The sequence below is a fragment of the Chinchilla lanigera genome, unplaced genomic scaffold (genome assembly GCF_000276665.1).
Source record: "Chinchilla lanigera isolate Chin_1 unplaced genomic scaffold, ChiLan1.0 scaffold00066, whole genome shotgun sequence".
Classification (NCBI taxonomy): domain Eukaryota; kingdom Metazoa; phylum Chordata; class Mammalia; order Rodentia; family Chinchillidae; genus Chinchilla; species Chinchilla lanigera.
In genome coordinates this window covers 6,410,374-6,437,829 of record NW_004955467.1, presented here as the reverse complement: position 1 = coordinate 6,437,829, position 27,456 = coordinate 6,410,374, and the positions used below count along the sequence as shown (strand labels likewise).

At 43.8% G+C, this 27,456-nt stretch overlaps 3 long non-coding RNA genes across 4 annotated transcripts in view; 2 read left to right on the top strand and 1 right to left on the bottom strand.

Annotated features, from left to right (window-relative positions):
• LOC102029165 lies at positions 1-25,056 on the top strand. Of its 2 annotated transcripts, XR_263337.2 has the most exons (7): positions 10-99; positions 11,159-11,247; positions 12,947-13,066; positions 18,849-19,046; positions 22,225-22,478; positions 24,042-24,132; positions 24,979-25,056. It is a non-coding gene; the product is annotated as an uncharacterized LOC102029165 (long non-coding RNA). The 2 variants fall into 2 exon arrangements; XR_001236828.1 differs by lacking the exons at positions 22,225-22,478; positions 24,042-24,132; positions 24,979-25,056 and having other exon boundaries at positions 1-99; positions 18,849-19,709.
• The window catches only part of LOC106150173, a 91,585-nt gene that overhangs the window by 338 nt on the left and 63,791 nt on the right, over positions 1-27,456 (top strand). The window lies entirely within an intron of this gene.
• Positions 24,297-27,433, bottom strand: LOC102029605. Its single transcript, XR_263340.2, has 2 exons — positions 27,175-27,433; positions 24,297-25,299 (listed from the first exon to the last, which is right to left on the bottom strand). It is a non-coding gene; the product is annotated as an uncharacterized LOC102029605 (long non-coding RNA).

Sequence of the window (27,456 nt, the reverse complement as noted above, 5' to 3'; positions counted from 1 at the left end):
GCTGCCACCCAGGTCAAACAGGTTGTGGTCTCCACAGGGTTCTGCTCACCAAACCTGCACTCAACTTGGGGATGCACTGGCTGGGCAAGAAGACCTTTTGTAAGTGGTCTTCCCAGGGAGGACTAGGACACCGAAGGACCAGCTTCTTCTTTGCTCTCAGGTCTCAAATCTCTAGAACACTTTTCCTGGCAGTGAACAAATCTAATACTTTTCAATTCCCCCCCATTTGTCCTGATCCTATTGTCTGCAGAATTAAAGTAGTTCCTTTTTGGTGTCTTGATGGTTGAAGATAGTTCCCAAGGTTTCCCTGGGTTCTTCCTTCATCTGGTTAAAACTTTACCATTCTTCTGGCCTTTCTTGTTAGGAAGAAATGTTCTTGGGTCCTTCACCATCCTGGCTACCCTCTTTCTTGGGAGATCTCTGGCAGTCAAGCTCCACACTGAGCACCTCTCTCTAGGACACTGACTCTGGCCGGCACTGCAAATTAAGCACTCGGCAGGTTTCTTGGTGGTATTTGCACCTTTTGGAAAAGTCAATTCACTCAGGCACCCAGCACTGGCTCCTGGAGAGGAACAGTCTCTGTTCCTGGGGCCTGTGGTTGGGAACTCTTTGCAACCCAAAGGACAGAGACCACTCCCTGTGTCTGGCTGGCAGGGCCAACCTGATGCCATGGCTGCCTGCAGTCACCCTGTGTTGTCCCTCTCTACCACCTGAGGGAGGGACTAGGCCTGCATCTTCCTGTAATGCCAGAACTCTACAGCAAGAGCAGCAACTATCAGTTCCATCTCATTTCTCAGCTCATTCTCTTTCTCTCTCTCCCTCCCTCCCTCTTTCCTCCCTGCCTTCATGCTGAGCTATATCCTTCCAGACCTTTTTTATTTTTTCTTTTGAGACAGGGTTTGCTAAGTTGCCCAGGCTGTGCTCAAATCTGGGATCTTTCTGCCTCAGTCTCCGGAGTGTTGGGATTCCTGGCATGCACCACCGTGACTGGCTGAAAAATATTTTCATTGCCTCGGTGCACACCCTGGACTCAATAAGTGGTTATTTTCCATCCCTCTCCTCTTTCATTCTCTGGCAGTCACCAATTTATTTTCTGTCTCTTTGGATTTTCATATTATAGATATTTCATAAAGGTGAAGCCATCCATATTTGGCTTTCTGTGCTTGGCTTCTTTTATTTACAATGATGTTTCGAAGTTCCTCTGCACAGCAGCATCTCTTTTTATCCCTGCCCAATCAGACATCCTGGCCCCCATGCTTGGTTCCTGCTCTCTGCTTTCTGATTTGGGTAACCTTAAAATTGTCACTGGGTCTAGATACTGGAGGCCAGCAAACGCAGAACATCGTCTAGAGGGTCCTGCATCGATCTCTCTGTTCTGGTCTTTCCCACCAACATTTCAAGCAGGGCCAGCAACCCTTTCACTCCCAGACTGCCTTCCAACACCCCATAGTGTCTGGCCATTAGAAGAGAGGTCAGAGCCTTGGCCACTTCTAGCTCTGGAGGTAGCCCAGTTCCTGCTGGGCAGATATGAGTGTTGCCGCCAGCAGGAGCTAGGGTGATGCTTGTTTAGAATACCTGAGGTCACTGCTCAACCATCAGATGATGCAAAGAGGAAGAGGATGGCTGTGAGAGAAGAGCAAGCACTTCTAGGGTTCTAAAGATCTCTCGCCTCTGCTCACCTCTCACAGACCTCTGGGTAGTTCTTTTTTGGCCTTTGTTTTCATTTTTCACTTCTCCCTTGGTCTCTGTCTCCTCCAAGTGCCTCCAGCTTGCGCAAGGCAAAAGCCAAAGGCCTTTCAAGGCTAACAAGTGTGCCAGTCTCATTTTCTTTCTCTTTCCCAACTTCTAACCTTATCTTGATGTTTCTTGATAATCCTGGGGCCCACAGCTGCTTTAGGACCTTTGCATTTTCTCTTCCCATTCTGCCCCCAGATATCTGCACTTTGCTTCCTCAATGCCTTTACTTAGACATTATTTGTCACTCTTTTTTAAATTCTATCACTTCCTCTTGTCTTTTTATCTGAGTTTTTCCCTTAGAATTAGTCAGTCACTAGTGTGCATCTGTGTTGTTGCTACTGTTGATTTTCTGTTTGGTCCACCACTGTACACGCAGTGCCAAGCACATGGTAAGTGATGATAAATACTTGCTGCAGCTCTCTACTCCTGCTCAGGGGACATGAAGTTTTGCTGGGGTGTCTTCTCCCACCCTGAATATGGAGGTGAACTTGAACATACCTGTCCTGATCCTGATATTGTGGACTTCAACACAGGTGTGGCCATCACTGGCTTCACTTTGGCCAGGGGTCTGGCCAGGCAAGTCTGGGGAGAGCAGGTGTTTGACTGTGGACTTTAACCCAGTCTGCAGGAAAAGGCAGCATGATATGAACAAGTGAAACTTGAAGTTCAAGAGTAAACTTCCTGGGCAGCAGGAGCTAGTTGACCTAAGATTGTTCTGAGGGTTGTAGTCCTCTGACCAGAAATGCCAGGGGATGGGCTGGGCTTTGGGAGATTTTCCTGGGTCCTGATAACTGAACAAGAGTGATGCCCAGGGTCTAGTAATAGCAGAGGAGACCTATAATCCTAGAGGGGCAAAGTGGGAACCTGGAAAACTTTGGATTTGGGTATGCATTATCTCAACAACAAGGGAGAGTCTCTGGGGAGAGCAGACTGTGTTCCTTATATACTGCAAAGTTGTCAGGTGTGTGTGTTTGTGTGTGTGTGGCTGTGTGCCTATGTCTCTATGTGTATACCTGCTTGTGTGTCCATGTGTGTGTATCCCTCTGACTGTATGTGTTGAGGAAATGCAGATCAGAGGGACAGTTCTGGGTTTTTCCTCTGTGACATTCAAGACAATATCTAGAGTGCGTGGTGTTTTATTGCCAGTACAGCTCTCCGACACGTAATTGTTTTATATCCTTCTGTTTATTTCTCTAACACTGCTTTTCAGCCTTGACTGCACATTAGCCCTTGTTGGGCTTCATACAATGCTGGCACGGTATGTCTGAACACCAGGTCAATCAGGGTTTGACCTGTGTCCAGGGTACCATGTATCTCTGAAGCTCGGCAGGTAACTCTACTCGCAGCAGGTCGGCGCTACCCTGCTTTATCTCCTGTGGGGTGTGCATCGAGACACTTCAGGGAGGATTGCGGGAAAATGTCCTGAACCTCGAGCCTGCAGCTTTCACACCTGGCTCCGTCATTACATTGTTTTCGGCCTTTGGCAGGTTACTGTGTCTTTCTGCTCCTATTTGTATTTTGGTGAGATAGGAAAATTACACCTTCCTGCTTACCTCCTGTTCATAAGGCCATATGTATGAAAAGGCTTACTGGAATTTTTGTTAGCCCTTTATAAAGAGCAAAAAATAAGGCCAAAGATGAGCATACAAATACAGAAAGGTTGTAGTGAAAGAAAAGCAGAAGCAGGTACTGATGTGGTCCTCTGATTTAATTTTGCCCTACTAGCCAAAGCCAAGGCCACCCATGCTTGTAATTCCATGATCTGATACTAGGTGGCGCCTGACTCATGGCCTGGACAGTCAAGATAACCTCTTGGTGACTCTTTTCAGCACCCTTTGGTTAAAACACGATTATATACTGAAAGAATCACCTAGTTCAGAGTTTAAACATCCTTCTTACATTATCTCTGCACAGTCAATTGGTGAGTTTCATTCTGTCCAAGGCTCATTCTTCTCTTTCCACCTTTCTTGGTACATCTGACTATTGTAATAAAAACCCTTATTCTTGGGCCTGAAGGTGGCCCTGATCACTCTGATTTCAGAGCAACATCAAAAAGCTTTGTGGCTGGCAGTGAACCAGGGAGGAGGCCCGGTTGGCTCCTCTGCAGACTTAATTAGCGCTTGAGCTGCTCTTTCTGTCAATCCGGCCTCCACTCTCCTCCCTCCTTCTTGCTTTGAAGGGAGAGAATCTCATTTTCTGCTCCCAGGGGCCCATTCTTTGCAAGTCATTTTAGCTGCCTTCCGTTCCTGTGATCAAGAGAGCGAGATGTAGATGTCATGGAGGGTAATTGTAAAAGCTGACTGACACTTTTCTTACTGCAATTAAGGAAGTCCGCAGTTTGGTAACTAAGCTAAGTCATTCATTCCCTCTGTCTCTGAAACTCATTCTTGGGTACAAGTTGCTATACATAAAAGAACTCAGTACCTTCCTAGAGCCAATCCAGTGACTTACATGAGGTTTTCTAATGTGAATCTAAGGTACTTTTTATTGTTTTTGTCTCTTCTCTCTCAATGTTTTAAACCATATCTGAAATACACAGTTGTGGGTGTTATGGGTCACTTGGTGTAAATACATATAGAATTTTTGCAACATTGCACACGAAACAATCACAGTGCTGTCTCTAGGGAGGAGATTAAGAATTGAGCTGATTTGTGTTCTCATTAAAATCCAAGGCAGGAACGACCAGGGGCTTCTCAGGCGGGTCAGTGCCATCTTATCTTTGCTTACCAGACCGTAAAGAATTAATAGGCAGAGGAACAGGGACTGTCCTTACTTTGTGGTTTCACTAGCAGTCTGGGTCCCCAGCTATTCTTTTTATAGGTTTATGGGGACAGAGAAGATAGGTTTTCCAGATGAGATACTCAGATAGGAACCAAAGAAAGAGGGCATTGAGCAAATTGCTGAGTGCTCAGGGGAGGCGGAATGGGAACCCCTTCCAGGCAGCACATGGGAGGAAAAGATGGTTTGGTGACTGTGGGCAGAGGGAGGGGGTTGGTCAGAGTGAAGGTGGACTGTGTAGCTTCTGGACACTCGAAGAAAGGCCCCTCACTCTGGCCTTTTCTTAGGTCATTTCTTCCCAACTGTGTACACTTCTTGTCCCTTCTTGGGCAAGTTCTCTGGGACCATCACCCACCCTCCTGGAAATCCCTCCTTACAACACCCTGTGGCCTCTTTCCTCTTCTCTCTAGAATCTCCCTTTCCACCTCTGAGAAATCCTTCCTTTTCCAGAGGCGTCTTTCCGTCTCTCTCTGTCGACTCTAAGATCGTTGAACTGATCCTAAATCAAACACCCAATCTCTTTTCTCTCAGTGTATTCATCTCGTAGCCCTTTTCACCGAAGCAAAGATAAGTAGCAAAAGCAAAATCGGTTAAGGTTTCATATTACAAGACTTTGGCCACTGGTATCCTGCCTGTGTGCTTAAGCAAAAGCTTATCTGAATATAACACAAGCTGTAAATCAAGGTACACTGCCTATGTCCTTGTTTCAGCCACACTGAATAGCTGTGTGGAGCAGGTGTGGCTGTGCCATTTCTAGTTTTTTGAATGCACCTTTCCTTCTCTGTTCAGGGGCACTCTTCCCTTTACTTTTCTGACCTCTTTCCTATTACAAGGTCTTTGATGAGCTTTCCGTTCTGGCAAGCACAATTCTCAGAGAAGGTTTTTTTGTCAGCACTTGCCCAACATTTACTCAACTGATAAATGAAGTAAGGGTCCCCAGTTTATTCACAGAATTCTCAGAAAGAAAAAAGTGGCAGGCTTACTAAAGATATGGGGGACTGGAATTTATACAATCAATGGTAAAAAAGAATGTTGAAATAAAACTGGATAATTCACTGTAAAACTGGTTCATACCCAACATGGCACCACAATGTAATCTTTAGAGTTATCTGCTGCCAAAGACTAAGAGATGGTACATTTAGGAAATGAAAGAAGTTCACCATAAAAAAATCCAGGGGGAAAAAAAAAAGAGAGCCAGGGAGCCAAACTTCAGAAAGGCTAGCTTGCCGAGCACAAGACATAATGTGCATTAAGGAAAAAAAATAAAACCGTTGCTGGGTGTGGTGGCACAAGCCTGTAATCTCAGCACACTGGAAGGCTGAGGCAGGAGGATTGAAAGTTCAAGGCCAGCTTGCACAGTTTAATGACACTCTCCAGAAAGATGTATGTGTGTGTGTGTGTGTGTGTTGGGAGGGGCTGGGGATATAGCCCCATGTGAAGACTCTGGGTTCAACTTCTACCCTACCTACTAACAAGGCCAAGTGTTCAAATGTATAAAGTTCACAGTAACCATTCAGGGTGGCAAATATCTTTCTCCTATCATCTTCATAATCCCAAAAGACATGGAAAGTCTTGACATCAGCACAACAACAATCAGGGATAAAATGGATGTTGCTCGGGAGTATGGGTTTATGGGAGGTAGCCGAAGTTTTATGATACAGGAATCTATGGCCAAACAAGAAGCTCTTGTTACTTTTGCTTTATTTTTTCCTAGCTGCCATGTATAAAGAACTTCATGATATTGGAACTAGAAAGCATTTGTGTCACTTTTTATTTCTGTCCTTTAATTCCAGATAGAAAAAAAAAAAAAAAGCCCTCTCACTGTCATACAAACTTCTAATTTTATGTTCCACCCCTAATCAAGAATTTCTTTAACCCAGGTACGTTCCCCAATCACCCTCAGATGGGACTTTTAGAGAATTCTCCAGCATGGCCTGGTTGGCCACACAATCACCTCTTTGTCTTATTTCTAAGTGGTGGACAATTTTCCCAAAGAGATCGCTCCCTGACCCACAGCCGAGGTGAGGTGCGGCTCCTCTGGGCTAGCATAGCACCTGAGCCCTCTTATCACAGTCTGGTCTTCCACGTGAACACCTGTTTGTGAGGCCTCCTTCTCCACACTATGGCCTACATAAGATTGGAGATGTCTGTTATCCACTGTTGGATCCCTGAAGTGCCTGTATAAACATTTGTTGAATGAATGTATCAGTGGACTGTTTCCTCATATAACCAAGGCCACTGTTTCCTGTCCTTAGCAGTGCCAGAATTTTAGGGTGTGTTGTTACCCAGCCACTCAAATGATTCCTATAAAGTAGCCTGCTGGGCTTGAACGGTACTGGCTGCTGAGAGCTGATTCTGAGCATTTCTTTCCAACTCTGTGCTCAGGGACCACACATTGCACGTGGTGGGAATATGTACATCGGCAAGTGCAAAAAATCATGGCTTTGTTTTTGGGAGCCAGTTTATCAACACTTCACAGAGTCTACTCATGACTGCTCCAAAGACTACTGTTTGGAACTGTTGACTTAGGGTGGGGTCGGCAAACAATGACCTGTACACCAAATCCATCCTGCTGCCTATTCTTGTACTGCCCACGGGCTAAAAATAGTATTTTACATTTTAAAGAATTTGTAAAAGAAGGAGGAAAGAGAAGAGAAGAGGAGGAAAGAAAAGGAAGACAAGGGGGAGAAAGACAAGAAGGAACAGAAGTGATAGAGATTGCATATGGCCCACAAACCCTGACATGTTTAATATCTAGCATTCTGTGGGAAACTTTTGCTTACCTCTGACCCAGGGAAGCTTCTAAATTCATCTTATTAAAGTCCCCTTGGAGAGCTCATAATAAATTTTAATTTTGAATCTTCTAATACCTGAGGTGGCAGCTGGAGAATCTGTGTACTGTAGCAGCTCCCCAAAGGACGCACGTATTCCTGTCTGCAGTTCCAGGTCCCCTGGGTGTCCCGGCTTGCCTCAATTTCCACTCCAGCCTGGTCCCAGCCACCCTTGCGTTCCAAGGTGAGGGTCTCTTTAGGACTGGAATGGATCTGAAAGCCATTATTTTGTCTGGAAGCTAATGAGAGGAGTGGGCAGGACTTCAAAGTGGCATGACTCTAGAACAGGAGTGTCAGAGGCGTGCTGATAGCAGAGCTTCCCCACCCTTGGAAGTGCCTGGAGCCCACCAAAGACACTGGGCAGAAATGCTCCTACTTCAAAGTAAACTGGGTGGGGGAGAAATTGTTAACTGTGTCTGAGCACGGAGGAGCATTTAGGAATTTGATTTGCCATCACTCTGAGTACTGCAGGAAAAGAAGAGGGTGCAGGGTTTTGGAAGATGCCCACCTCACCTGTTGTACATTCTTGCTTTGAGATATGATTATAAAAGAGTGTGGTGAATCGTTTTCATCTGATGTCGCAGAGCCAATAACACAACTGTGGAGACTTGACAGAATGCATCCTCTTGGAAGGGTGCCATTGCACCACAAGTTGTGAGACTTCTTGGGGAGTCACTTCCAGGGCCTGCAGCAAATTCTTTTGAATTTATTTGGAGTTGGTATTTTTCCTTTGAGGATAGGTTGCTTTTAAGAAATAATCAAAATTCAGTTGGAGTCAAATGGATTGATATAATTTGTAATTAAAAATCTAATAATTTATACAAAGTAAGAAAGAGTGGGAATACAATAGAGGCAGTGTGGCTTAGAGATTAAGGGTAGGGATTCTGGAGCCAGATTGTCTAGGCTCAAAGCCAGCTCTGTCATTTACCAGCTGTTCAAACAAAATAAATCTTGTTTCTTATTTTGCTCATCTGCAAAATGGGGATCATTCAGGTATTTACCTCATCAAGCCATTATGAGGATTAATGAATCTATACACATATATTTTTGTATGGTTGTGTATACACACATGTATATATGTGTGGCTAGGATCTTCGTTGCTAGAAGTGGCGGAGTCCTTGTTTAGTATATACTATTTTGGAAACTTTAAAGAAATTTTAGAAATGCTTTGGACTGTGACAGCAGCATAATTGTATTCACCCCGAAACTTTCGCCCTTGGATGTTTTGGAGGACTAGTTCAGATACATGTGGGCTATATTAAGATGGATTTCCAAACCTTGATTTCTCTATGCTGCCTAAAGAGGATGCTGGCTTTGCTCGGCCTATGTCCCCATCCTCATTGCAGGTCAACTCTTACCAGAAGATTTCTCCTGAGCTTGTAAGGCAGAGTGGGAAGCAAAGGAGGAGAAGGAAGGCTGGCAGGAGGCAGAATTTCCATATGGAAATGATGGGCTGCTGGAATGTTGGAAGTGGTGAACCTGGGTCTGTATTAGACACGGCACATAACTATTGTCAGTATTAAGGATGAAGGGAGAGACGAAGGCTGCAGGCATTTGGGTTCTCTTTAGCACTTTCTAGGGGGATTGGTAGTTGAAGATGAGAGAATAGGAGCAGAATGTGTGAACAGATGGCAGGGAAAGGAGATTTCAAAGCAGTTGTGCTGTGGCTCCCATGTAGAATTCCTTTTGCAAGTTTCAGGAAATATAACAGGTAGAGGACTTGAAATTTAAATTTTATTTTATTTTCATAATCAACATACAATAGAGCTGACATTATTTGAGGGGATACAAGTTATAGGATTTATAATTGGATCCAACAACTCCTGAAAGGCCTCACTTCTGAGCACTGTGGCGCTGAGAACTAAAGCTTCAACCCATAAGCTTTTGGGGGACATTTGAAATCCAAGCCATAATACAATTCACGCACAGATCTGTTGAAATATTACCACAGTCAGTATGCAGAGCAGTTCCATCACCCCAGTGACTTCCTTCTCGCTGTCCTTTTGTGGTTACATTCTCACCCCAACCCTTCTTGGTGAATTGACCCTTTTATCATTATGTGATGTTCATCTCTATCCCTGATAATTTAAATTTCTCTTTGCTCTTAAATTAGCTTTGTCTATTGTTTTGTTCTGCCAGACTTATAGCTGGAGTTGCCCCAAAAGTTACGGAGGGAAGTTCTCAAAAGAAGGTGTCTCAGTCTACCCTGAGATGGGGCTGACTGAGATTCCAAAGAGAAAGCCCCAAATGCCAGGGTAATCGGTTCAAAGCATTTACTAGGGAAACTTGCAAAGTGTTACGGCTCGTCCTCATGATAGACAGTGAGAGAAAAAGAATGTTTTACCCAGGTGTGGCCTCAGGAAGGGGGCCAGGGTATAGAGTTTATCTGAGGATTTAAGAAATTCCAGCTGTAGGCCAGGGCCACATTTTCTCAGTGTTTTGGACAACAATGTGAATGCCTTTATCGTACCTGGGAGTGTTGAAAGCCCTGGGATGGGCTCAAGCCTGCTGGAGGACCCCAGAATGGGAGGACCTCTGCTGTGATTTGATCACAGAGCAGTTAAGACACTGTGGTTTTCACTCAGGAGAAAGTGAGGGGAGCCGAGGGCCCTTACGTGTTGTTGAAGCAGGTGCTCCTTTTCTCCTGCTCATGGCTGCACACTTATCTTTTTCCATCCATTTGCTTTAAACACACTGATATCATTATATTTGAAGTGACTGTATACACTAGAGTAATTAGAAGCAAACTCCATTTGGACAATCTCTAGTTTTGTGTGTTGGATTCAGGCCTATCACTTTACTATGTGTTTTCTTTGCATTTTCTTTGTTCTTTGTTCCTTATTTCTTCTTTTCTGGTTGCGTTTTAGTTATTCTAACTTTTTTTTAGTATTCTGTTTTAATTCTTCCTTAATGTTTATCACTGCATCTCTTTTTGCAGTTTCTTAGTGGTCACCCAGGGGATTACAGTATAAGCACTGTACCTACCTACACTCAGCTGACTTAGAATCAATATCTCACCACTCCTGGTAGAATGCAGAAATCGTCCCATTATGAAGATGCCGTTCCCCTTCCTTCTCATGCTGTGGTCATCTTACATTCAGTGGACATTGAACACCCTGCATTACCTGAAATTAATTTTGATCGCTTGACTCTCTTCTTTTATTGTTACATGACTCTGAGACCTGAACAAATATGTAGCTATAAACATGACATAGAGTGTGGTGAGCATGGTTTTTAAATAAATGAAAAAACATTTCCAGGGCAGATTTGTACTGATATCCACAAACTTGGTGTTGACAATGGAGTGTTACTGTGTGCATGTGTGTGTGTGTGAGTGTGTGTGTGTGTGTGTGTGTGTGTGTGTAGGATACTGGGGATCTGAAGCCAAAGGAGCTCTATCACAGAGCTACAGTCACGTCCCTTTTTATCTTGAGACAGAGCCTCTCTAAGTTGCCCAGGCAGGACTTGAACTTGTGGCCTTCCTGCCTCAGGTCTCTCAGTGCTGAGATTACAGGCCCACAGCACCTCACCCAGCTAGAAGGGTTCCCATTTTGTAACTGATTTTGAATGCTTGTTAACAGAAGTGAGAGGAAACTTGGAGAAGCAGGGGAAAGGCATTGCAACAGCTGCAGTGCAGATTAAAGGAATGCAGAAGCCGGCTTCTAGGCAGAGAATGAGGAAGCAAATAAATGGAGGATGGGGTGGAGAGTGGAGAGAGGTTTGGGAGTCTGGGCCTCAACTTCTGGAACAATTAGATACTTCATTTCTGGAACAATAAGACTTTGGGATAATTTTGTTTGAATCCCACCTAGGAAACATGTAGCCCTGTGAAGGTGATGGAACTCATGTAGTGGCACATAAGAAGCACTTCATAAATGGTGACGATTATCCTTGGCATGTTGTAAGTACTCGTCTGTGTGGTCTATGCCCTCCCAGATTTGTTCAAATAGCTGTTTTAATCCCCTTCCCTTGAAAAAAAAAAGACTGACCTGAGGTTCATTGTCAGAAATTTTTCATTGATACTCATTGTTGATTCTCAATTTTTGACTGGGCATTAGAGTTATCCAGGGACCCTGCGGTATGTCTGGACCCCTCCACAACTCTTTTTTTTTTTTTTTTCTTAAAGAGTATCTTGGTATGTTCTAAGCTGACCTCCAAGGGTTACCTCAAAATCATGATCCTCCTGCTTCAACCTCCCGAATCCTGGGATTAATGGAGTATAGCTCCACACCCAGCTAATCCTTCAGAGATTCTAACTTAATAGTCCAGTGAATAATGGTAGATAGGTAGACAGACAGGCAGGCAGGCAGGCAGGCAGTCAGACAGACAGACAGATTGACCCATTGAAAATTATTGAAGTGAGATATTTTTAGAGGGTCAGAGAGGTCCCAAATGGGGATAAATGTCTAATAAATGAAATTTCTCCATTCCCAGCTCTCCCTGAGAACAGTCTGTACTATCACAAATGTGCCCACACATCTGGTTTTTGATGTAATTTTCAAACATGCATTAAATAGAAGTGATTATACAGTGAAGCTCCATGTACTTCCATGAATGCTTGTTGCTCAGCTCCAAAAATAATCAGCATTTCATCAATCTTGGTTCATCTCTCCTATTTTTCCTCTTTTTTGTACTTGAATCATTTTGAGCAAATTCCAGATACCATGTTCTTTTACACTGTGTATTTTTTAAAGAGTAATTTTAATGCTGGTAGGGTTTAATATGCACCGGGCAAGACCTTTTGTGGGCAAATGGAGAACAAATTCTTCACAATGTTCCCTAGCAAACAAAGCCTCAGGATCCAACAGACATAGGGGTCATGCAGTATATCTGGCTTCTTCATGTTGCAGGGTTATTTGGTGTTAATGGATAGACAATAGCTCATGTAAATAAGAGATCAGTATCATTCAGTTAAGCTGAGTTTTCATAACTTTTTTGCCTCTGAGTTTTTCAAAATCTATACACACCACGAGTACAGTTTGATTTTCACAACATATCCATAATCACAAAAACACACCAATACTGTTCTTTAACAAAATTGAAAGCTGTATAGATTCAACTCCCCAGGGACTGGTGTGCAGTACTTCTGGACCACCCTCTGCATGACCAGAGGTCTGGCACTTTCCATTCAGACCCTCCATTTTCCCTTGGGCATTTGCTGCTGTGACATGGTGCTTCATATAAGTGGCCTCTAGAGGCCCAACATATGCCAAACTCTGATTTGGAAACATCTGCAGTGTAGCAATAGACTGTGGACAAGTGACACCAGGTCAGCTTCATTCTCAGTTGGAAAAAGAGAGCCAGACAATGGTCATTTGATGGGAGAAAGAGAAAGGAGAAGTATTTAAAATGTTTAGCATTCATTCCTTCAATGCATATTTATTGAACATACACCATGTGCCAGATGTAGTTCTTCTAGGTATTTGGAATACACTGACGAACCAGTTAGACAAAGATCCCTGCTATCATACAGCTCACCAAAGCAGTTATATTGTACTTCCGCAAGCAGCCCTGCTGATTTCTTTTGCCCATGTGTCTGTGTCACTCTCCCTGTCGTCAGCTCTTGCCATCATGCCTACCCTGCAATTCCCTTGTTTTAGGAAGACAGGACTATAGGAAGCAGCTACCAACAAGAGGCAGTGGGCAAGATGGGGAAGAGGTGTACTTCCCAGACATTTCCCAGGCCATCCCAGGCCCAGGCTGGACTCAGCCATTCACAGGTAAGTTTGACTTTTAGAAGAGAAGATGAAGAGGTCATTGCTAAAAGCACAGGCAAACCTAAGTGCTGGTCATCTGGTAGAAAACTCAAGGAGACGGTCTCAGACCAAATACCAATGGATGTTGTGCATGCAGCACAAAGGATTTGTGACAACCACAGTGGGATTTGGAGGTGAAGAGAGAAATCAGCAGACAGTCTTTCAATCCTTAGGCTGGTAATGCCCGTCAGCCTCTCCAACTTCCTCACTCCATCCTCCCACCACTGGGGATCTGTCTTCTGTTACTACAGTTTAGTTTTCATTTTCTAGGGTTTTATAGAAAGAGAATCCCTTTGTGTCTGACTTCTTTTGCTCAGCATTGCTACTTGGAGATTCATCCATGTTGTTGCCTGTGTCGATAGTTCCTTTCTTTTTATTGCTAGGTTGTATTTCATTGTATGGCTCTATAACCATCTGTATGTATTTATCTCTGTATGGATTCCTGCATAATTTGAAGTGCTTCCAATTTTCAGCTATAACATAAAGCAGCAAATACAGCTGCTACGCATGTGTCTGCAAGTCTTTGCATGGACGTACACTTTCTTTTCTCTTGGGTTATTGTGCAGGACTGTAATGGTTGGATTATAGTATTGCTTGTTTAAGATATTGCCCAACTAGTTTCCTAAGTGATTGTACTACTGTGTATTCTCATAAGCAATGCATAGGATGTCCAGTTACTCCACTTCCTTGAACATCTTTTCGTGTACTTATTTGCCTTTTCTGCATTTTTCTTTGGTGAAAGCTTTGTCTTTCACTTATTTTGGGTTCACTTTCTTTTTGTTAAGGTTTGAGGGGATTTTACATATTTTGGAAAACCTTTTATCAGCTATGTAGTTTATAAATATTTCCTCTCTGTAATTTGTCTTTTAATTCTCTTAACAGCATCTTTCGTACAGACATTTTTTGTGAAGTCTTAATTTTGATGGTCTAATTTATTATTTTTCTCTTTTGTGGGTGCTTTTGATATGTTCAACAACTTTTTGCTTTACCTTAGTTCACAGAGATTTTCTTCTATGTTTTAGAAGTTTATAGTTTTTGTTTTTATATTTAGGCATATGATCTGTTTCAAGTTGATTTTATTTAAAATGTTAGATATAGATTGAAGTTTTTTGATGAAGATACCTGGTTCTGTTATAAATACTATTTATTGAAAGGACTATACTTTTTTGACAAAATTACTTTTGCATCTCTGTCAAAAATAAATTCTTTTAATAAAGATCTCTGGATCTATTATTGAACCCTATTCTGTTGTATTAATGTAATTTTGTTTCTTGATGTCAACATTTCGTGATCCTTTGTATTATAACTTTGTAATGAGTCATGAAATCAGGTAGTGCTTTCTCATTTCCATGTGAATTTTAGAATGAATCTTTCAATTTCTTTAAAAATATTCCTGCTGAGATTTTGATTGGATTGTTTGAAGCTATGAATCAACTTGGGGGAAACTCATTTTAAAAATATGAAGTCTTCTGACCCATGAATATGGTATGTTCCATTACTTAGGATTTTCTTAATTTCCCTTAGCAATACGTTATAGTTTTCAATATGATTGAATTTTCTTTATCAGGAGGTTTTAAAATACAAATCCATTGTATTTAATAGGTAAAAGATTGTCATTGTTATATATTTCCTCCTGAGTATTTGGAGTTTGTACTTTGTAGGAAATTTGCCCTTTTCATTTAAATTTATTGAGCTTATTGGCACAAAATAATTCATAGCATTCATTTAATAACTTTTATTATTTGTAGAATCTTTGGAGTGTCACCTTTCCCGTTCTTTATTTTGGTCATTTTTGTCTCATATTTTTCTAATCATTCTAGCTACTAGTTTATGAATTTTATTTATCTATGAAATGACCATTGTTTTGGCATATTGCCTTATGTGGTTTTTCTTTGTTGTCATGTTCTGTTTAATTCATATGTCTTAGTCATACGTCTAGCTTTCCTGTTGTTCCATTTTGGTTGGAAGTAAATCTTTATGGCCTACTCTTAATTCCAAGAGGTTCAAATTGTAGTTTAATAAGAATCACTTGATGGAGCTTATTAAAATGCAGATCTCTGACAGCAATACAGGGCCTGAGGAAGTAGCAAAGAACTCCGACCATAATTTCAGAAATGCTGACTTTAGACCTTCTTTCACCTTTACCCTGTGTTATAGTGTTCTTTCCTGATCTCAAAGTGCTCTTGAATCAGATTGCTTGGTTCCAGTGCCATCTCTACTTATTACAGACTATGATCTTGGACATCTATCTTAACTTCCCTGGGTCAGCCTTATCATAACAATCTTCCAAGGTTATGGTAAGTACTACAGAAGATAAACCATGGAAAGTGCTGTCACATTACAGTAAACACTCAGCAGCTATTAGTTACTACTGTATACATTATCTCACCTGGTACTTATAAAAACCCATTTTATAGACAGAATTGGAAAGGGAGCTGTAGTGACAAAATAATTTTATTAGCAAATTATACAACTAAAACTGGAATCTAAATCTGACTTTTAGTCCAAAGTTTTCTCCTCCTCAGTTAACTGTAAGATCTAGTTACCAGCAGGGGAACAAGGACTCAGTGTGTGTATGTGTTTGTGTGTGTGTGTGTGTGTGTGTGTGTGTATTTGCAGTAATGTGGGGAAATTTTGCATTACCATTTACATAAGGGGCAAGTCAACTATTAAATTTAAACTTAATACGGGTTATCCCCCACCTGTGGGGTTTTGTATGCTAAGTCCTGAAGTATAATGCAAATTAAATCCTCTATTCCTGCACTTTCTTTGAGAACTCTTATTATACCACCAATGTTCAGCAAATTGAAAATACATATGAATGTTGGAGTGAAGGAGTAGGACTCTAGGGTTTTGATCTGGTTCCTTTGTTATGTCCTTTAGTTCCACCCTCATCCTGCCTGTCCTAGTATAACACATTCAGAAACTCTTCAAGTGTAAAGTTGTTTATAATACAGAATAGTATCTATTCATGGATAAAGTAAGTTACAAGCACACAACCTTAAGCCACTCAACTTGCTTGTTTGGTTCAGGTTGGAAGTATTGAACAGCTCATTCCAAGTGATCTATTTCTTCACCCCCTGTTTCTTGCTTTTAAAATTTTAATTTAAAAATAATTTAATTTTAAGTCCATCTCCAGACTTTCTCTGCATCCTCTTTGTAAGTTGCTGTGGTTTAAGGGGAAGCAAGATATATTTTTCTGTTTAGAATAGGTTCCATCAGGCTCATTTCAATATCCATGTATAAATAGTAGTGAAGACTTTCACTCTATCAACTAGACATAGGGGAGTTTAGAATGGAGGATAATAAAAGTACAAGCCTTAAAGATTTAGTGCCGAATTACAGTGGTTAATAAGTTTGAAATTAATCAGGGCTCTTCCCAGTTTGAATCACTTGTGGTACAGGGCAGGTAGAGAGTAGTTTGTGGGTGTGCTCAACCGTTATGCAGCTGGCCCAAGTTCACTTGCATAGCTGACCTCTGCATTGGACTTAATCAGTGATACATGATAACAAAGATGAGTGGATTTCATCGCAGAAGCCAGTTTCAGCAGCCCGAGAGTGGTTCCTACAGCACCAGCAGCACAGTTACTGACCTTTATTGCTGACTTCCAATGTCATTGGAGAGTTTGCTGTCTGTTACAGGGTCAGCCTCCCTGAGTCCAGCATGCGTCACCCTGTGTGTGTACAGAGCTATGTGTATAGTCAACAGGGCAGAGAAGGGAAAAGAAAAGAGTAGGCAGAGCTCGACCTAAGCTGTCTCTGCAGCAGGATCAGGAGTCATGCTCCATTTAGTCACACATGCACAGCTCTCCAGGCTCTTTATCTATGCCACCTGTATATGCTCATGACAACCCTTTAGAGAAAGTGGTGCCGGCACTGATATTTCCATTTTACAGAAGAAGCCTGCAAGGACCCTGATCACACAACCTGGCTTGCTGACCAGGTGCCCCAGAGGAGATCCTGTTTCACTACCAGTCCTTGGCCTTCACTCAGAGAGGAAGGATGGAAGCGCAGGAAGGGCAGTAGGTCAGGAGTCAGGAGATGTGGGTCCCAGGCCAGGCCCTGTTGCAACAGGTTGGATGGTCTTGGGTGACTCGTACACCTTACAGAAAATGTGGAACTTGGGTGAAAGGGGCGATTATTGATCTTCAGTAGGGGTGATAAGATATGGCTGGACCTGCCTGGCAAGCTGCTGGGGTGAACCTGTTGGAAATCCGTATGTAACATGCCAAGGAGCCTCTGGGAGAGAATAACTGCCTACTGTCACAATTCCTTCTCAGCTGAGCTTTGTGACTCTCTGGAGTCCATATCATGGGACTGGGGGAAGGAAAATGATGCCAATATTACTTGAAAATTTGAGGACATTTATAAAATAGTAGATAAGCACAGATATACCATACAGAGTAAAAAGAAACAGTTGCATACATTTTCAAGATAAAAAGAGATTTTCAAGACATTGCTTGTTGCAGGCAGATCTCTCCCAGCTCCGTCTGTGGACTCTGCTTCTGTTATTAAGATGTGTTGGTAACAAGTATCCCAAGCAAGGGAGGCGGCAGGCCCATCCAACCTGAAACAGGAGCAAAGCCTTAGGTGGGGAATGGGAGAAGGATCCTGAGCACTGTGGTCTCCGTTGCTGCTCTGCCTCCCAGCTACGCTCTATGAATTCCTACCTGAGTGGACTCTGCAGTTGGAAACAGGAAACATTTCCCTAGCACCCTGCATGGTGCTGTGACCCAAGCAGTATGGCCTTGTGGGTGCCGGGATGAGGGGAATACTGGGGTGCAGGGGCATGTCCCCAGTGCTGGCACTGACCACTACACAGCCTGCCATGCTCGAGTGGCTTTAGTGGTGAACACTGAAGATCATCCTTGCAGGAGGTGGAGGTGCAGTCCGGTGGGCGGTCATGCTGGAGCGGGTGTGCAGGACAGCCAGCCCTTGCCTTTCCCAGTCATCCCTGGCCTTGTTTGGGAGCCCAGGTGAGATACCCTTTGGGGGTTCCTGCCAATGGAAGGGAGAATGGAGTGTGTGGTAGGGGTTAAAGCCCTGAGCTGGCTCAGGGTCAGAGGAGAGTGGCAAGAAGAGCTACGTTTTGTTCACTGCACTTCATGCACTGCTTTTGTTCCCAGAGGCAGCTGAGATGTGGAATCTCTAGCTTCATTGTTCCTCTCACATCCCCAGTGGCTTCCGGAGGTTATAATGGATTGTTTTAAGTGTTTCAAAAACTCTAATGGAAATTACAATATGTCTGTTTTCTGCTTTTTGCACACCCAGTTATGGATGTGTTTGATTAATAAATCATGGATAAATGAACTAATTCCTTAATGACTACAGCCTCCTTGGCAGAGAATACATTTTTTTTAAAGAGAATAAGAAAATAATAATTTTAAAAACATTAGAAACAATACAGAGTCTCACTAGACAGGATGGTAGGAATTCACCAATGGTTGTTCCACTGCATATTGTTGTCTTCACAGCAGTTGCTCAGATTACCAGACATAAGCATGCAAAATTGGTCAAATTATAAAATAAATTTAAGCATTAACTGTTCCTTTCAACAAACCACATCAGCAGTGCAGTTATCTCAGCTATCCAGATAGCTATGTCTATATATCTATACCTATATATCTGTATCTATCTTGCCTTAGTTCTTTCTTTTTCTCCTGTCCCTCATCCCAGTTGTTCCTTCCTGTCGTATCATCTATTGTACATGTTGGGTTTTATTTATTCTTTTATGTTCTTACACTAGGGAGACCATATGATGTTTACACACAAGAATACTTTTGAAGACAAGAGGTGGGGGAGAAAAAGAATAAGAGGGTTTGATGCTCACAAGGTTGGTAACGAACATGGCACCAGAAGCTCTGCAGAGTTCTCTCCAGAAAGGACCATCTCACAGGAAGGGGACAAATCAACCAGAGCTGCCAATGTATGGGGCAGCAATGGAGTAAGTACCTGGACGATACTATTGCCGTTTGTGCCCATCACTGCGGACTCAGGAAGAAAGTAGAGCAAGAGCAAGAAGCAGGTGTGTGTGTACGTCTTACTACAGAGATTTCTGTTTCTCTCTTCTGAGTCAGAATGTTCAAGGCAGACAATAAGCTCTGGGCAAACCTACCACGGGGGCTTCCTACTTGGGGAAATAGAATTGTTCAGCCCAGTGGTTCTCAAACTGTACCCTTTATCAGAATCACTGGGAGGACTTCTGAAAATGCAGACAGATGGGCTTAACTGCTAGAGCTCCTAATTCAGTAGGCTTGGGGTGAGACTGGGAATGGGATGCCGATGTTGGTCAAGGAAGACTACCCTTCGAGACACGCTCTTTTCCTCCACTCACTCCCATCCCAGCTTCTCTCTTCCACACCTGCTGCAGTTCTTGCTCCTCTTCCCAGTCTTTTTTGAATCTCCCCCTAAACCACTTCCTCCCTCAGTACCTGTCATGCTTTGATCTGTCTGGATTTCTCACCTGCCTCCCTCTTCTTGTTCCATACACCAAACCCAGCCATACCTCCCATCCCACCTGACGCCACTCCCAAACAATGAAACGCTTCGTTTTCTTGAAGACTGAAGTGCAAAACAGACAGGAGGAATAACCAGTGCATCCGCCTCACTGGCAAGAGCACCAAGTGCAGGCAATGTGGGACTGTATAGGACGGCTGGAACATGCGGTTCCTCACAGCTGAAAGAGCTGCCTGCGGTTGGTGTAGCTTGGCTGGACTTCATGTGACAAACAGCAGGACAAGGTCTGCTTTCCTGCTACCAGGCAGAGGGTAGAGGACACGGAGTCACACGAGGCCTCTAGGCAGATCCAAGTTCAGTGCCCACAACCCTTTAGGTTAGAAGTTCTAACGCTTGATGGAACATGTATCAGAATCCCCCAGAGGGCTTGTTCAATACCATCACTGGGCTCTGCCTCCAGAGCTGGTCATTTAGCAAGTCATGGGTAGAAGGAGAGTAGACTGACTAACAATCTTGATTTGCGGAGGACCAAGAGGGTTCTCAGGATGTGAGACCATCAATACAAAAACCAGGGAAGTCTTGAGGGAACAAGGATAAGGTGATCGCCTTACCTGGGGCTGGAACATGTATTTCTACCATGTTCTCAGGTGAGGGGACTATTGCTGGTCCCTGGGCTGCAATTTGAAAACCACAGCTTTCCTATTCCCAGACAGTCACAGAGGGACCAGAGCTGGGTGCTGTATGCCTGGACTCTTCACCAGAGGAGACTTAGTCCAGCCTACAAGTAGTAAGGAAGGTACACGTGGACTTGGGGAAGAAGGATCACAGGTTCAAGACTGATGGTGGTGAGGATGACTGGTCAGAAAGATGGGGTCAGGGCTAAGAGGACACGGGAGCTAAGGCTGTGTGTCAGGGGCATGCCCTAGTGAATTCAGTCCAAGGGCCTGTGTCCTTCTCCCTGTGGAAGAGGACTATGGCTTGGGCTGGAAAGGAAAGCTATCATTTCCTGGGGCTGGGGCTAGCACAAGAGTTTCCAGTTTGGAGAGAGAGAAGTGAGGAAAAAATGAAATAGAGATAATTCCAAGCTGGGTGTGTACCTGGGAAGCAGAGTCAGGCCAAATGCAATGGCTAAGTGGTTAACTTGTGGAGTAGTGCAAAAGGTCTATATGCTAGTCATGTCTCCTCATGCTGACTGGGGGAGTTGTGAGGCAGGCAGCGCAGTGAGGGGAGCCCAGTGCAATCCATGCATCCTACTACCCACTCCCTTTCCTGGAAGTTACCAGATTCAAATATAAAGCATCTCCCACTAGGGCCATTCTTTGGGACCTAGGTGGAATGAGGCCAGAGGTGACTATTTGTTGCATAAAGGAATGAACGTAAGCATGAGACTATATGGTTTTCGTAGAGTCAGTCACCATTGGACTTCCCTTTGTTTTAAAAAAAGCACTTTCTTTCTCAGCACTTGGGAGGCTGAGGCAGGAGGGTTGCTGCCAGTTGGAGACAAGCCTGGGCTACATGGTGAGTTCAAGGCCAGCCTGTCTCAAAAAAACGCCTCCAAAAAAAACCAAAAAAAAACCAAAAAAAAAAAAAAAAAAAAAACAAACAAACAAAAAAAAAGAGAGAAAGGAAGAAAAGAACTTTCTTACACAGCAAAGCTTTGGTATCCTCAGACTCATATTCAGCATTCTGAGCCTTTATCCCAAGCCCCTCCCCCAAAGGGATGATTGGCTGTTATCCTTGTTTTTTTGGTTGGCTTTCATCCCTCTTGTGTGGTGACCCTGCCAAGAGACTTCTAGGAGTCTCGGACCATCCTATTCAACTCATAAACAATTTCCGTCAGCTATTAGTTGGCACCTACTGTTTCATCTTTCTTCCAGATGAACAGGGTGTCTATCAGGAACTAACAGCCAAGTCTATTCTGGACACTTTCGATGGCTGAAATGCAGATGCCAGTATTAGGGATTTTATTTTCATTTTCTTCCTAAAAGCCAATCTACTCCTTTGTACAGCCCTTCTTTCCTGAGAATAAATATAGATTCTTGATAGATGAAAGAAGCTGAGCATGCCTGCAGAAAATCTCTTTTACTGGGGCAAACTTGCCTGCCTAACTCCCTTTACCCTTAGGTTAGTTTTTACCCATAAGGCTCTTTGGCTTTTTATGCAAATATATTTCTGAGTCTACCTCAGTCTTGATGAAGTCAGTTTGTGACCCGACCACAGTAAGGTCCCCTTCTGCTCCCATATTGTAACTTCACCGAGAGATGGGTTGAGTCTGAGGGGCTTTGCTAGAATCCCCATTTCCTCTGGGCTTTTTGGGTCCCCATGAGTCATGTCTGCAATAAACTATGGGAATGAGGTTATGTATAGATTTAATTGTTAGTGACAGGCTTTACTCTAAATAGCTTTTAAAATGACAGGTCCTAGAGTTCTAGGATCATTATGAGCCTGATGAAATGGTTTAAGATTTATGGCTGTATGTTTTGATTTCTACAAAGGGAAGACGGGGCATTCTAAGTTATTTGGCAGTTCAGGGGATTGCAGATGTCTCAGAAAGTCTGATTATTAACACTTGTTCATTGATGAGGACCACCTACAAGGCCACTCAGCCTGTAAGAGGCAGGGTAGGCTGAATTCAGGTATGTGAAAAATGCCATCTGTCTCCCTAGGGAACCAATAGGAAGAGGGGCTGGACAGATGGACCTGAGGAGCAGTAGGAGCCACCATCCCGGCTCCCTGGAAAACTTTCTGGGAGGACAAGCCTTGATCAGACATCGCCCAGCTTAGTGGGCCCCACCTGTCTCCTCATCCCTGCCCAAGCCCTGCCTGCATGCTGGGCACCCATGCACTCAGCTCTCAGGCATCCGGAGTGACGCGGAGCAGCGTGGAGTCCTGCTCATTCTCTGGCACGCAGCGCAGCCAGGTTGGTGCCTGAGGCGTAAAGATACGTGACTCACTGGCAGCGTGAGCATGCCTCATTTCCCCTGGCCAGTGCCCTGTTTGCTTGCTTGCTTGCTTGTTCTGCCTGAGGCTCTGCAAGGCTTGGGAGAAGCTAGTCAGCCATTTCTGGAGGGGATGAGGACTTGGGTTCCAGACTTGGACTTGGGGCTTTTAGCTACTTGAACTTATAAAAGCCACTTCACTTGCAGGCTTCCGTTTCTCAGTCTCTGAAGTGACCGGGTTGCTGAAGATCTTTGCTCTTCATAGGTTACAGCCACCACCACCAGTGGTACCTACCTTTGAGCTTGTGAGAAAGGCAGCATGTCAGAGCCTCTGCAGACCAACTGAATCAGAATTTACATTTAACAAGATCTGCAGGAGATCTGCATACAGTTGGAGAAGCACAGCTTCATGATCTCTAAGATTGTCTTCCTTGCCTTTGTCTCTAATTCTGTGCCCTAAGGAGTCTCGGCACTGTTTATGTAGACAAGCAGTTATGCGCTGAGCCTCATCCCACAGGCTTACCCTCCAATTTCCACATGCACTGTCTGAGTGTGCCTTCTCAGTGCCGGCTTTTTAAAGGTGGCTCTAGGGTAGTCAATGATAAATTCCAGAAGTCGCTTCTCTGTGAACCTCTGTTTTGTTCCTGAGAGCTAATCCAATGGCTAGTAAGCAATCAGCTGGAATTCATTTTAATTCACTTCCTGTCCTATTATCACATATTTACTTTACCCTCACTTTCTAAAGGACTGGTCAGATGCTCCACCTTGCAAGTGGGTGTCTTCAAACATAGGAGAAAATTTAGGAGTCAAATATATGGAAGACCATCGTGTATGCATTTCACTGCCTTTAAATGGTACAGTAACAGATACGGGAAGGAGAGAGAGAGAGAGGAAGAAGTAAATAAAGTGGGAAATCCCTGGAGTGAGTGTGCTGTGTGAGGTGGGAATCAGCTACTGCTCAGCCAGTCTCAGCTCTTTCGGTCTCTTTTAGACACTAACATATGTTCTGGGTTGCGTGTGATCCTATTTTTTCAAATTTGCATATTTTGAATAATGTGGCTTCTGCTAAGTGAAAGCCAATGATTGCATTTGGTATCCAGCCAAAGAAACAAAAAACAGAATTTAAAAAAAGCAAAAAAAAGAAAAAGAAAAAGAAAAACAAAACACCCAACTGGTCTCATGAAGAGAAATTATGAAGCCTTTGACACAGTATCTTCCTGAGAACAGAGTGATTTTGATTATTTACAACTTTTCTTTCTATGCTTGTTTCTGAATCCCAAGTAAGAGAAGATGCCCTCTCATGGTATACAGTCAGCTCAGAAGCTCAAAGAAATGCCATTTAGGATGATCAATGAAAGTACATGTGAACATAGTCATGCAAGGTTCTGAATAGGAGAGAAATCTTTTTTTTTTTTTTTTTCCAGTACCGGGAATCAAACTCATGACCTTGTGCTTGCCAGGCAGGCACTGTGCCCTGGAGCTAAATCCCCAGCCCCAGGAGAGAAATCTTTCTTTCAATGCCTTAACTAGAATGTTCTTCCCAGAAATATTTTCAGATTTCTGAGTCTGTTTTAACTCTGAGGAGCCAGGCTGGTGGCTGAGGACAGAGATGGCGGGAGACTGCACAGCCTTGGGGTAATGTTTGTTCTGCTTCCATCACACCATACTCTATGCATTAGAATTTCAGGATTTGCATGACAGGTTCAGTGAATAGTAAGGTAATGCCTTAAAACTGGGGTTTTGAGAATTATTATGAAATCATGCAGACTCAGAATTATGTTGTCATGAGAAAACACCAGTCCAAATCCACTTCTTTATTGACTTAACTGCCTCATAACATAAAAGATATGAGGCGTTTTAAAGCAAACAAACACACATTTGAAGGGGTGGCAATATAAATACAAATTACAAAATTAGACTCTGGGAAATATAAATTAGTGGGGCAGGTCAAGCCTGGGTGACAAAGCAGAGCACATCTATTAGACCAGCCGAGGAATGCTGGCCCTCACAGTTGCTGTAGTTGGGCTGCACTTGACCACATGCAATTTTAGGTGAAAATTAAGTCTTGGCTTTCAGGTCACGAGGAGAATGACACACACAGCACAGCAGAGACTGAGCTTGCCTGTGAGGAAATTGCCTAGAGGGCTTCATCTGACTTCAAGCTCAATATGAGCCACCTGCCTGGCCTGGCTGTGCAGAAGGGTAGGGCTGCAGGAAGTGGGCTCAGGAGCCCCACTGAGAAGGAGAGAGTCCTCTCCCACACAGCACTGGCTTCCATTCACATCTCAAACCAGCATATTGGAATATGGTACCACATGCCCACTGGGCAGTGTGGGCAGGGTGGAGCCCTCCAGGGGCCCACAAGGTCTGTCCAGCCAGCCAGACAAACAGCAACAATGTTAGGGAACATGTGCTTTCAGGGGATCCTCTTTGGACTTTTGAGCTCAGTTCCAATTGCTATTTTTTTTTTTTTTTTCAAAGGACAATGACCAAAAAAGCAGCAGAGATGTGGCTTCTCTCTTGGCATGTAGGCCCACAGCAGCGTTGCTGCCATAAAGACCCCGCTAGGGGGACTTCACGGCTTCTCAGGCTCTCCACCAACAGCGGGGGCAGCAGCGGCAAACGTCAGTGGTCTGGCAGAGTTCTGGGCTCTAGACAGAGTGGCATTCAGAGACGTTCACGTCATCCTTGTGGGTGCTTCGAAAGCCATGGCATTGCAGCCTCTGGCTCTTCCTGGAGATTATCAAAGGATATGCTGCAAAGGGGAGCATCTCGCCTTGAGTCTTCTCCATCAGGCAGGACCTACATTGAGTAAAGGAACATGAAACGCATCAGCTGAGACCCGGCTTCATCATTTCAAGCTTGTGTGTGGTGAGACAAGCGTAGTTCTTGAGGTAGCCAGAATTAGGTTTGGATCCTGGTGCTGCTCTTCGATAGTATACTTCCCTTGGACTAACCCTGAAACTGAGGCTCAGTCCCTCACCTCACCCTGTGAAATGGGTTGGAATCCCTAGCTCAAAAGGTGTAAACCATGACTGAGTTCACAAACATTAAGTGACTGGCTGAGTACACTGCACTGTGTGTTCTCCCCTCCCTTCCTTGCAGCCAAGCGAATGATTTTGCTGGGCTCCAGGACTCCCTCTGTTCCTAGCAAGCACATGGTCAGCGGCCTACCTTCATTTATCACTTCGCTGTCCTCTTTATCTGTCTACTGGGTTCCTCTCCTCCACTTACCACTCTGCTCAATTTTCTGTATCTCTTCCTCTAAAAATACCTCAAACCAGATATGCCACCAGGCAACAGCTCTGCCTCCCTAATTTCAACACCAAATACTTGGAAGTCTCTTCGGCACCCACTCTTTGTGCCTCCCACTAGTCACTCCTTAAGTAGCACTAATCTGACCTCCCCCCATCTACTGATATAGGCTCATTGCCAAGACTTGTCATCTTGCTGTAGGTTTCAATTTCTTGAAGGCATTTGAAGGTCATTTCCCCCAGTCTTAATGTGATCCCTAAGGTTCGGTGTCCTCTTTCCTCCCTTCATAGTATCACTCCCATATTATCACTGGGAACTTCTGTTTAGGCTCTCCATGCTGCCTTCTTCCCCGCACTTCCCAAATACAGGCTATGGGTGGGCCAGAAGTGGGCCGATGTTTTGCCTAAAGAGCCAGGTAGTAAATATAATAATCTTTACAGGGCTACATGACCTCTGTTGCAATTACTCAGTGCTGCCATGAAAGCATAAAGAAGCCATGGTCAATACATAAGTCAATGAATTGGCTGAGAGCCAGTAAAACTTTGCTTACAAAAGAGGAGGTGGGTCCAGTTTGGCTATGGGCCATATTAGCCAGTGGTGTCTAGTGGAAAGAGGATAAACAAGAGACAGATATACCAGGTTTCCTCTGACAGGTTGGTGAAATACTTCACCTCCCTGCTCCTTATTATCCTTATCTGTGAAAGGATAATAAAATGATGATGGTGACGTGGTGATAATACTTTCCTCAAGGTGTTGTTAACAGGGGAATCGAGATAATGTGAAGTATCCTCCGGCTTAGTCCAGTGAATTTTAGTTTTCCGTTTTCTCCTCTCTCCTCCCTCTTTTGGTTCGTCTCTCTGCTCTCACAATACCTGTACCCTCCCCTGCCTTCTATAATTGCATTCACAATCATGTCTGCAATCCCACCTCCGCCTCCACGTCTGACCTCTCTTCTGAGTTAAAAATCTGTACATTCAAATTTGGGCATGGTGGTGCACACCTGTAAACCCACAGCACTCTGGGAAGCTGAGGCGGGGAGATTGAAAGTGTGAGCCAGCCTGGGCAACCTAGTAACTTTGCAAGACCCTGTTTCAAACTAAAATTTAAAGGGTTGCAGGGGTTCTGGGGATGTAGCTCAGTGCATAGGCTGTGGGTTCAAGTCCAATATCACAAAACAAAAACAAAAAATGTACACATTTGAGGAAAATCAGTATTTCCACTGCACTTGTGTCTAAAACTCTCCATGTTGAAGAGGAAGTGCCTCATTTAACCTAACATGCCTTCTCCTGGCCTCCTGCCGTGGAAGTCTTTGGCATTGCTTTGCTCCTGGAAGAGACTGCGACAGGCCTCTCCTTCAGCTGTCTCTGCCCCTTTCCCCTCCATCCACGGCCATCATTTCCATGAAAGTCTTATTACTCACACCTGGTGTTTTTGAACACTGTCTGTATCTCTGCCATTCTCCTCATTAACCCATGGTGCTCAGGATGCCAAGTTACTCGTTCTCGGGCAGAGTGGAGTCACGACATTCTCCAGTCTGTGATGTCACTGAAGGCTCCTCCATCCTCTCCTGGCGTTCAAAATCCTATATGGTCAGCACTGAAAACCCTGAACCCCAAGCCCAATGTGTTTGCCCAGGATTTTCTGGACTCATTAATTCTTCCATCTCTGCAGCCTTTCCTTTGCCTGGACAACCCTGCCCAGTCT